Raw genomic sequence first — 10,053 nt, 5'->3', positions numbered from 1 at the left:
TTTTTCCGGTCTGAGAGGTCTGGGAGGCTCTCAGGTCATTTGCCGAGCAGACGTGATTGACAAGAACTGTGTCTAATGAATGCTCGTCTCTTTCCCAGTTCGGATTACTAGTTCCGCTCCCTTTCCCAGCTTCTTTTTGATGACTCATCCCTGAAATTCTTCGCACTGTCGCCTTCCTTAGCTCCGCCCCTGCTCGCCCCGCCAGTCCTTTCTCCCTGAGCTTCTAGTTGCCCCTGGCCGGCGCCTTAGGGGAATGTATTTTTGTGAATCCTACCGGGTATAGTTTTTACAGTGTACTTGAAACATACAGAAGAAGAAGAAGGGAAAAAAAAAAAAAAAAAAAACCTCAAAATTTCCGCACAGGAAAGAGGAGGTTCATTTCCTTATAAGGAGCTTAACCCTTCACTGTTTGAGCTTTCCCTTACACATGGTGGGGTGGAAGAGGCAGAAACAGCAGTGGGACTTCTGATTCTGTTTCCAGTTCAACTCCGGATCACAGGCAGCTCTCGGTTCCTAGCAAAGGTCACGCTGTTCTGCTCCAACAGCCCACCTCACCGAGCGAAGAGCCCAGGGAGGTACAGTTAGGGTCTCTGGGTCTCTTGGACATCTGCATCATACACTTTTGACAACTTTGCCTGGAGACTACAACTCAAAAGAGGAAAGTGCCTTCTATCTTTACTTGGGGGCTGGGGAAGGGTACAAGAAAAGTGGGGAGTTGAGACTCAACTTTGAAGCTGTCCTGGATCCAGACCACTTAAACAGGTGAAAGAATGAACTTTCACCTGGGCAAGGGACTCCAGCCATGCCATGCCTCTTGAATATCCTCACAGCATGTTTTCCTGGGTTGGATCAAGTGAAACCAAAAGATCTATGATAGGAAATCAGCAAGGAATTGGCTAAATTTGCCCTCTTTGGCCTGCTACTTGTAGGCTTAGTTGTTCTTTTATGCCTACACAATCATCACTTCACTGTGTCCCTTATGCCACAGCTAAAGCAAGTCATCAAACGCTTCCAGTTTGACCTAGGTTTAATACTGCCTGGCTTTAGTGCATAGTGGGTGCACAGTAAATTTCTCTGAGTCTGAGTATCATATCAGAGGCCACCATGTCAGGGGCCACCCAATCTACAGAGTGTTCTCAGACTCAGGCACTTATTGTGAGGGAGATTTTGCACATTGGTATTGATTATGTCTCTGGGAAAGGAGGGTAGTTTGCAGCTTGGGGAAACAAAGAAGGCACTAAAAAATAGTAGGCACCTTCCTTTTCTATTTCCTCCCTGGCAGCCCTGCTGCTCTCCCTTTGGAGGCCCCTTGGCCAAGTCCCATCCACAGCTCATTTGCATTGTCTAGGCTTGCCCCTCTGGCCTCTGAGAGGAACATAGCCAACGAACGGGAAAGAGGTATCATGCTTTCTGCCCTGGCTGGGGTGAAGAGTAAGTGGAGACACAAATCCCACCCCTTCCCCAGCTTCTGCTTCCAGCTTCTAGCCTTCATCTTTATCACAAAATATTTCTGAAGCATTTCTCTGACCAAGGCTGTCTGTCTTCATTAGTAACACATAGTCCTTGACCTGATAATCAGAGACAGCAAGTGCTGAGTGACACCAAAAATGTAGAAAGCACACACGTGGCAGGGAGCTGGAGAGTGGGCTAATGTGTAAAATATGCAATCCAAAAATTTCACACTAGCCACATATCCAGGTGGCTAAGTAATCAGAATGAATGAATATGATTTGATGAAAAGTGGGGGTGGGCAATTTTAAGAGTTTTACATCTCTGTAGGCAGATTGGGATCAGTCAAGCCATAGGATCTTAAATGCAAAAGGATTGCTAGAATAGGTGGGATTTAAGAAATAGCTAAGTGACAGAACCAAATGGCCATAAGGTATTTACATCCTGAGATGGGAGTGGAATTAACAGATGGAATCGACTTTGATCAGGAAACTGAATAACCAGGGATTGTTACTTCTTCTCCTCCCCTTTCAACACACATTTGTTGAGTGCCAATTCTGCACTAGATACTGGAAATGTAAAAGTAATGTAAAATGATCGCAAATAGTTTTTGGATATTTACTATGTGCCAGGTACTGTGTTAAGACATCACAGACAGTCTGTGACTCATGACAGTTCAATTTAAGGATTTTAGATGGTTCCATTTAAGGATTTTATGACAATCCCATGTTGTGAAAGCAATACACATTCAGTGGAAACCATAATCTGAATTTTGAATTTTGACTTTTTCCCAGGCTACCAATATACAGTTCAATACTCTTTCAGGATGCTGGGTAATAGCAATGATTCCCAGTCAGTCACATGATCAGGACTCTACAGTGTACTAACCTATGATTTTCAGTAGGCTAGGTTTACTAAATACATTTTTACTTGCCGTATTTCCAATTTATGGTGGGTTTATCAGGAGGTAACCCCATCCAGGGGTTGGGGGTGTAGCTCAGTGGTAGATTGCTTGCCTACCATGCATGACACCCCGGTTTTGATCTCCAATACTACAAAAATAAATAAACAAATACATACATACATACAAAATGTTAACAGGATGTAGCCCCATCCATATGTTGAGGAGCATCTGTATCTTAAATCTCTCAGTGGGGCTGAGGGTATAGATTGATAGTGGAACACTTGCCAAGCATGGGAGAGACTCTGAGTTCCATCCCAGCACCCACAAAAAATCAGTAGATCTATCTCACAGTGATCTTATGATGTACATATTATTATAATGCCCATTTTTCAAATGAGCCAACTATGGTTCAAAGAGATGAAGTGACTTGCCCCAAGATCACATAACTGGCTGAAGTGGAAGAGCTGAAATTTAAATCTTAGCAGTTAGAGTGGACAGCCTGTGAATTTAATAAGTTTCTCTTCCAGTATGCTTCTAGTTGGACAATTATAGAAATGGGATTGTTTAGTGTCAGGGGAAACTAGGAGAGAGAGGGTCAGAACTTTAAGAGCACATAGATGGGCCAGGGTAAAGCAGAAGATTCCAGAAGTAGCAGCAGAGGCCCCAGCCAGCTATTTAGACAGGCAGGTAGAGTAGCATCTGGCTAACCAGGATGCAGCAGAAACTAGGAAGAAACCCAGATAGGCAGGTGGTTGGCAACCAGAGTATCTGGCAACCAGCGACAGAAGTCCTGCCATGGAACTTGGGCATTCAGAGCAGAATGCCAGGTGTCAAAAGGTCTGGCAAGAGCTTGAGGGAGCATTCTTCCTGTGAAGACTGACATGCCAGATAGGGTACTAAGGTGGGAATAGGGAGATGGGGAAATTGGAATAGGAGCTTAAGGCAGGGTCTTTTATCCAACAAAGTAAAAAGCAACCCAGTGATTAGATCTAGGAACCAGTTCCATTCATTCCCCTTTCCATTTATTCTTTCAAAACTTTTTTTGGGTCTCACCCTGTTGCAAGTGCTATGCTAATCTCTGGGGTAAGACAGTCCAGTAGGAGAGCTATAAGTGTAAAACAAATATGTACAATACTGTGTAATAAGTTCTGTGTTAGAGGCACAGACTGTGTGAGGTGGGAGTAAGAGAGATTAACTTTTTGTGAGAGGGTCCTGTGTTGGGTCTTTAAAGAACAGGAAATAAGGGCCGGGGTTGTGGCTCAGTGGTAGAGCACTTGCCTAGCCATGTGTGAGGCACTGGGTTCAATTCTCATCACCACATATATAAATAAAGGTCTATCAATATCTAAAATAAGAACAGGAAACATTTAACATTTCCCAGGCTCAGAGTGGTGGAATAACATGGGTGATGGCATGGATTTTGAAAGAATAAGGCACATTTGAGGACCAGTAAGCAATATACACGGGGAAACTGTTATATTGAAGGAGGGATGGGGAATGAGAATCTGAAGACCTGAGAACAGGTCATAAAGGCTTTTGTGGGTGCCAGTGAAGATCTTGGATGTTCACCCATACATAAAGGAGAACCAGCTCTAGTTTCTATGTCAGCAAGTGACTAAAGTCTTTTAGGAAAACCACATGGAAAAGAGTACCCAGAATCATTGTAGTCAGGCAAATCGCTCAGGAGATTATAGCAATTGTACAGGAAAAAAAAATGATGGGAACTTGAACTAAGATAGTGACAATGAGGATTAGTTCTGGAAAACATTTATGAGGGAGAACTGACATGACTGGTGAGAGAGAAAGGTGTCAGAAACAACTTAAAAGTTTTCTTGAGGAACTGGGTTTATGGTGATAATCATTCACATAGAGATTAGGAATCTGGGATAAGGAACACCTTTTATGGGAGAAGATGAGGATTTCGGTTTGGGATATGTTGAGCCTGAGGTGCCCAGTTGTTTAATTACTAGCCCTAGGTGATGGGGAGAACCTTGATTTACCAATTTCTATGTTGTAAATACTCTAATGTGGCCAATTTCAAGATACCAATGTGACATCAACTCACAAAAATTCCTGAAAATTAAATAGTGATGTGACAGACCCATGGAAAGGACTATGCTGGGTACTTTGGGACACAGGCTTCCAATGACATTGTTTAAATAACTTTGGGACAATAACACTGGACTAAGGTTTTCCAGAATTTCAGTGGAGAAGCTGATGTGTTTGTGAAACTGCTAACCCAAGATCAAACAGAACAAGAATTACACGAGGAGTTGGGAATGAAGCTCAGTGTTAGAGTGCTTGCCTAGTATGCGTGAAACTTTGGGTTCCATCTCCAGCACTGCAGAAAAAAATTATAGGAGACTGAATGAACCAATGAATAATTGTTGTATTTTTTTGTTTAAAAATTTCTGCTTTTTTGGATTAAGATAAAAGTAAGAATTTCCTTTCCTAAGTTGAAAGAGTATTCTGCTATTTAAAAATTTTTTTAGTTGTAGATGGACACAATGCCTTTATTTTATTTATTTATTTTTATGTGGTGCCAAGGATGGAATGCAGTTCCTCACACAAGCTAAGTGAGCGCTCTACCACTGGGCCACAATCCCAGTCCAGTATTCTGCTATTACTACCATGTACCACAACTACTTTGTGTGAGCTGGGGTTTTCAGTCTTAACCAAGTTAAAATCAGAACTAAAAAAGTCTGAATGGTACATCAGATATGTGGGCAGCATAATCTTTCTGTGCTCCAGACTGGAATGAACGTCTAAAGAGAGGAGCATATACATCACTTTAAATAAACTCTTACTACCTTTTGTTTTAGTAATGATATTTTATAATATTTTATGTTGTATTTAAAGGTTAATATAACATTGTGATAACTTATATTTTACACTTAATATATTTAAATATTAACAAAAGCAAATGATTCAATATTTATTGAACGAAAAACTATTGTTGCTGATTTTAAGGAACCCTTTTGTCTTTTCTTTTTACTTATCTACATGTATAAGTAGTAGATTACATTTTTGTAAACAGAAATGAAACACTTTTCTCCTGCCTGATCCCTCCAGAATTTGGTACTCTTATTGAATATTCTTATTTCCATGGAAATATAATTACTTGCATAAGTTCAATAAGGATCTATCCTAATGACAAGACATATTGGAAACATTGGTTCTGTAATCAAGACTTTGACCAGACATCATATTTGAGGATGATGTGCATAGAATTAGATGTGACCAGATGATTTTAAGGAACTAAGATTGACTTCACGGAACAAATGTTTATGAACTCCCCCGCGCCCTTTTATTGTACTGGGGATTAAACCCAGGTACACTTTGCCACTGAGCTACATCCCCAGATTTCATAATTATTTTTGAGACAGGGTATCACTAAATTGCTGAGACTAGCCTTGAACTTGTGATCCTCCTGCCTCAGCCTCCAAAACCACTGAGATTACCAGGCATGCACCACCACGCCTGACCTTACAAAGTCCTCTTGAGAAAACCAGCCTGGTATCTGGTTTACAGTGTTCCCAGCCATAGGTCACTTCCTGGAAGATACAGGAAGCTTAGCACTTGATGGCGGGGGTGGGGGGTGGGTTTAGGAAGAAAGGAGTGCACCAAAATCTATAGGTATTATAGGTGAAATCTAGCTGCAAGTTGTTGGCTTGGCTTTCCAACCTCCATAAAACTTTAAAGAAGTCTAAACTGAGATTCTTTGAAAATTGCCAGCAAGCCAGGTGCAGTAGCACAAGCCTGTTATCCCAGTGGCTCAGGAGGCTGAGGCAGGAGGATTGCAAGTTCAAAACCAGCCTCAGAAACTTAGCAAGGCCCCAAGCAACTAGCAAGACCCCATCTCAAAATTAAAGAATAATAAAGGGCTGGGGATGTGGCTCAGTGGTTAAATAACCCTGGGTTCAATCCTTGGTACCAAAAAAGAAGAAGAAAGAAAAGTACCAGCAAAACAAACTGAAAAGGCCTTTGTCATCAATTGCCATTCTCACTGCACTTACATAAACAATCAGGTCAAATCTAATGAGACTAAACTTATTTTGCTAACAAGAATGACCTTACTTTATCTTTGATCAAAAGGGGAGGTGACTGTAGAGGAAAATTTCATATTTGAATAGAAAACTATAGCAACACCTAGTCCTGTTCATTGTCTTTGAACTATTTTTCATTTCTTGGCAAACCAACATTTAAACTTTCTACTTCATCTATCTGGACAGAGGCTACTGTCTTGCACATTTTGTCAGTCCTTCCCAAATTCTTTTTTTTTATGATACTGGGGATTGAACCCCAGGGGTGCTCTCCCACTGAGTTACATCTCCACTTTTTATATTATTAATTTTTTATTTTTGAGTACCAGGGATTGAACTCAGGGGCATTCGATCACTGAGTCACATCCCCAGACCTATTTTGTATTTTTATTTAGAGACAGTCTCACTGATTTGCTTAGCACCTCGCTTTTGCTGAGACTGGCTTCGAATTTGCAATCCTGCCTCAACCTCCCAAGCTACTGGGATTACAGGAATGTGCCACTGCACCTGGCTCTAACCCTTTTTATTTTTAATTTTGGGATAGGATCTCATTAAGTTGCTGAGGATCTCACTTAATTGCCAAGGCTGGAATATATAATCCTTCTGCCTCAGCCTCCCAAGTAGCTGGGATTATAGGTTCACTCCTGGCCAGATTCTCAGTTCTTCTAACTTCCTTCAGTATCTAGCTACAACTGCCTATACTGATGGTTCCAGTTTTTCTCCCACTCTCCTGAACTAAAACCTGACTTCCCAGATCCTTATTGGATTTCTAGGTTGTCTTGTAGCTGACTCCCCCCATCCCCAGGATCTAAAGAAGCTTTGCAAGCTGGAGCAAGATAATTTCTTATAACCTTCAAAGGAGTCATCACCACAGAAGATCAAATATGAGCAACCTTTGTTCCTGCTGTATGTGGGCCCCTCAGGAGGTCCAATAGAACAATTATATCTTCCATGCTTTGCTCTGGGAAACAAACATGCAAAGTAAAAAATCAAATGATCCCTTGGATTGCCACTCTTGTCTTCATTCCACCACCTAAAGATGCTTCAAGATCAATGTGTAATCCAGGTGTGGTGATGCATGCCTGTAATCTCAGTGGCTCTGCTGAGGCAGGAGGATTGCAAGTTCAAAGCCAGCCTCAGCAACTTAGTAAGGCTCTAAGTATCTTAGTGAGAACCTGTCTCAAAATAAAAAAGTGCTGGGGATGTGGCTCAGTAGTTGAGTGCTCCTGGGTTAAATCCCTGGTTAAAAAATATCAATGTATAGAAATTTTCTTGGGCTATGGGTATAGTAGCTCAGTGGTAGAACACTTACCTAACATGTAAAACATCCTGTGTACCTCCCCACATCAAGCATGGAAGGAAGGAAGGAGGGAGAAAGGGAGAGAAAGAAGGAGGGAGTAAGAAATCTCAAGTGGTTGCCCTCTGTACTCAGAAATTAGATTTATAGTCTGTTCCAATCATTAATCTTGCTTTTCTTTTGTGTTCATAGAAATCTCCGTCATTAAATGCCTGGTGGCTTGCACCACCCAGCAAATATACTCTACACCCAAGTCTTAGTTTATGATTCAGCTGGTTGTTAATGAACAAAAGCCAACCAAATGAGAAGCGAACATTAATTGCAGAGAAAAAAAAAGAATATGTCTTCTTTCCTTGAGCATGGGAGGGACTTAACAAAGATTCTGTATTTTGGGGGACAGGGGGTCACATACTGGAGATTAAACCCAAGTATGCTTAACCACTGAGCCACATCCCCAGCCCTTTTTTAAAAAAATTTTAAGACAGGGTCTCACCAAATTGTTTAGGACCTTGCTAAATTGCTGAGACTGACAAACTTGCCTTCCTCCTGCCTCAGTCTCCCTAGTCTCGGGGCTTATAGGCCTGTACCATCACATGGGACTAAGATTCTCTCCTTGACCAATCTTTAGTTAGGCTCCTCTAAGCCGTCTTCAATTAAACCTCAACTTTGGCCCTTGTCCTGTCTTTGGCCTCCCAACCCAGTCTTAGTAGAGAATACTGCTAATTTATCCCTCCACCTTTAATAGCTGATCACCCTTAATATCTGATCAAGTTCTTCATCCCCCAACTTTGATTTGAAAATCCTTCACCTGCCTTTAGCTAAGACTTCAAAATCAGTTTAGCAAAAATTCCTGCTACTCTGAATGCCTCCTCTTTCCCATCCTCACTCTGCTCCTTGACTATTAATGCCCATTTATCTTTGTTGTATTCAGAGTTGAGCTGAATCTCTCTGCTATTGTGATAGTCTTGAGTAAAGTCTTTTCTACCTTTAAAAAGGTAGAAAACAGTTGGACACAGTGGTGTAGGCCTATGATCCCAGTGACTTGAGAGGTTGAGGCAGAAGGATTGCAAATTTGAGGCTAGCCTCTGCAATTTAGTAAAACTGTCTTAAAATAAAAATTAAAAAGGGCTGGGATGTAGCTCAATGGTAAAGCACTCCTGGGTTCGATTCCCAGTTAAAAAAAAAAGTTAATAATCAACTGTCAGTACAAGCTGCCTGGGCAACAGAGGTGCCTAGGAAATATCCAGATGTTTAGGAGGTCACTGGAAACACAGGCCTAGAGCTAGCAAGGTCAGGGCAGCTCTGCTTTTGCTCTCATCCTTGCCCTACACATCCTTGTTCTATGCATACCTGCCTTCTTGGAACAGGCTCCATCAGCCCCTCTCCTGTAGACTAGCAGGTCAGGATCAGGAATCCATCCAATCTCCATTCAGTTGCTTTTTGAGACTCTATGCAGCAGCATCTTGCCAGACTCTCCCAGGACAATTTAGCCCTGTCCTTACCTAAAGGTTTTTGCAATGTTTCCCAACTTTTAGTCACATGTTACCATCACAGTTTTGGCTGTATTCATGTGACTATATAATTTACTTAACATTGTTCTTTAAATTGCCTTTAAATCAAGCTACTCCTTCCTTATATAATTTTGCCTCTTCATAAACAATAAATTCATATTTTAAATATCTAGGAGGAATATGTTACACTAGAGATTAGCATATTTTCTCTTAAGTTCAATACAGCTTGAAACACTTTAGGTTCTTCAGTTGAGTCCATGATGAAGTCAAGAGCACGCAGTTAGGAGCCGTGTTGTTGAAAAATCCATAAATTCAAACTCTACTTGGTGTCATTAGATTCCCATTGGGCTGGAAATTGATTAGGAGAAAACAGCAGATCCAAGTTTCCAATGGTATCTCACTACAGGGAACATACACACTGATTGGAAATCATCAGATCCTGGTGTAAGATCGGATGCTGGCCAAAAAGGGATCAGATCAGACCACAAGCATCTTAACAAAACTTTAATGGGATTAGCTCTCAGGTGAGGTACACAGGTCCACCAAGGTAAAGGGGCCCGGGAAGGCGCACTGGGGTTCCGACGGGGGGGGGGGGGGGTTTTTGTACCCTGGGGTTGCGGGGGCGGGGGGGTGGCAGATAGGCTCAGGGGTGGATGTGTCTTCCTACGGTTGGCCGGAGACCCTGCTGGGACCAGTGTCCTTCTGGGATTGGCTGGGGATCCTGCTGAGTGACAGGCAGGTGCGTGACATCTTTAGGGTTTATCTGTCGGCATCTGATTGGTTGCTCTTTGATACACCCAGGCTGCCTGATGCCCCGCCCCCATTCGGTCACTTCGGACAGCCCCAGTA

This window comes from Sciurus vulgaris (assembly GCF_902686455.1).
Source record: "Sciurus vulgaris genome assembly, chromosome: X".
NCBI classification, from domain to species: Eukaryota; Metazoa; Chordata; class Mammalia; order Rodentia; family Sciuridae; genus Sciurus; species Sciurus vulgaris.
The sequence above is the reverse complement of the archived record's forward strand: the minus strand, read 5'-3'. Positions refer to the sequence as shown.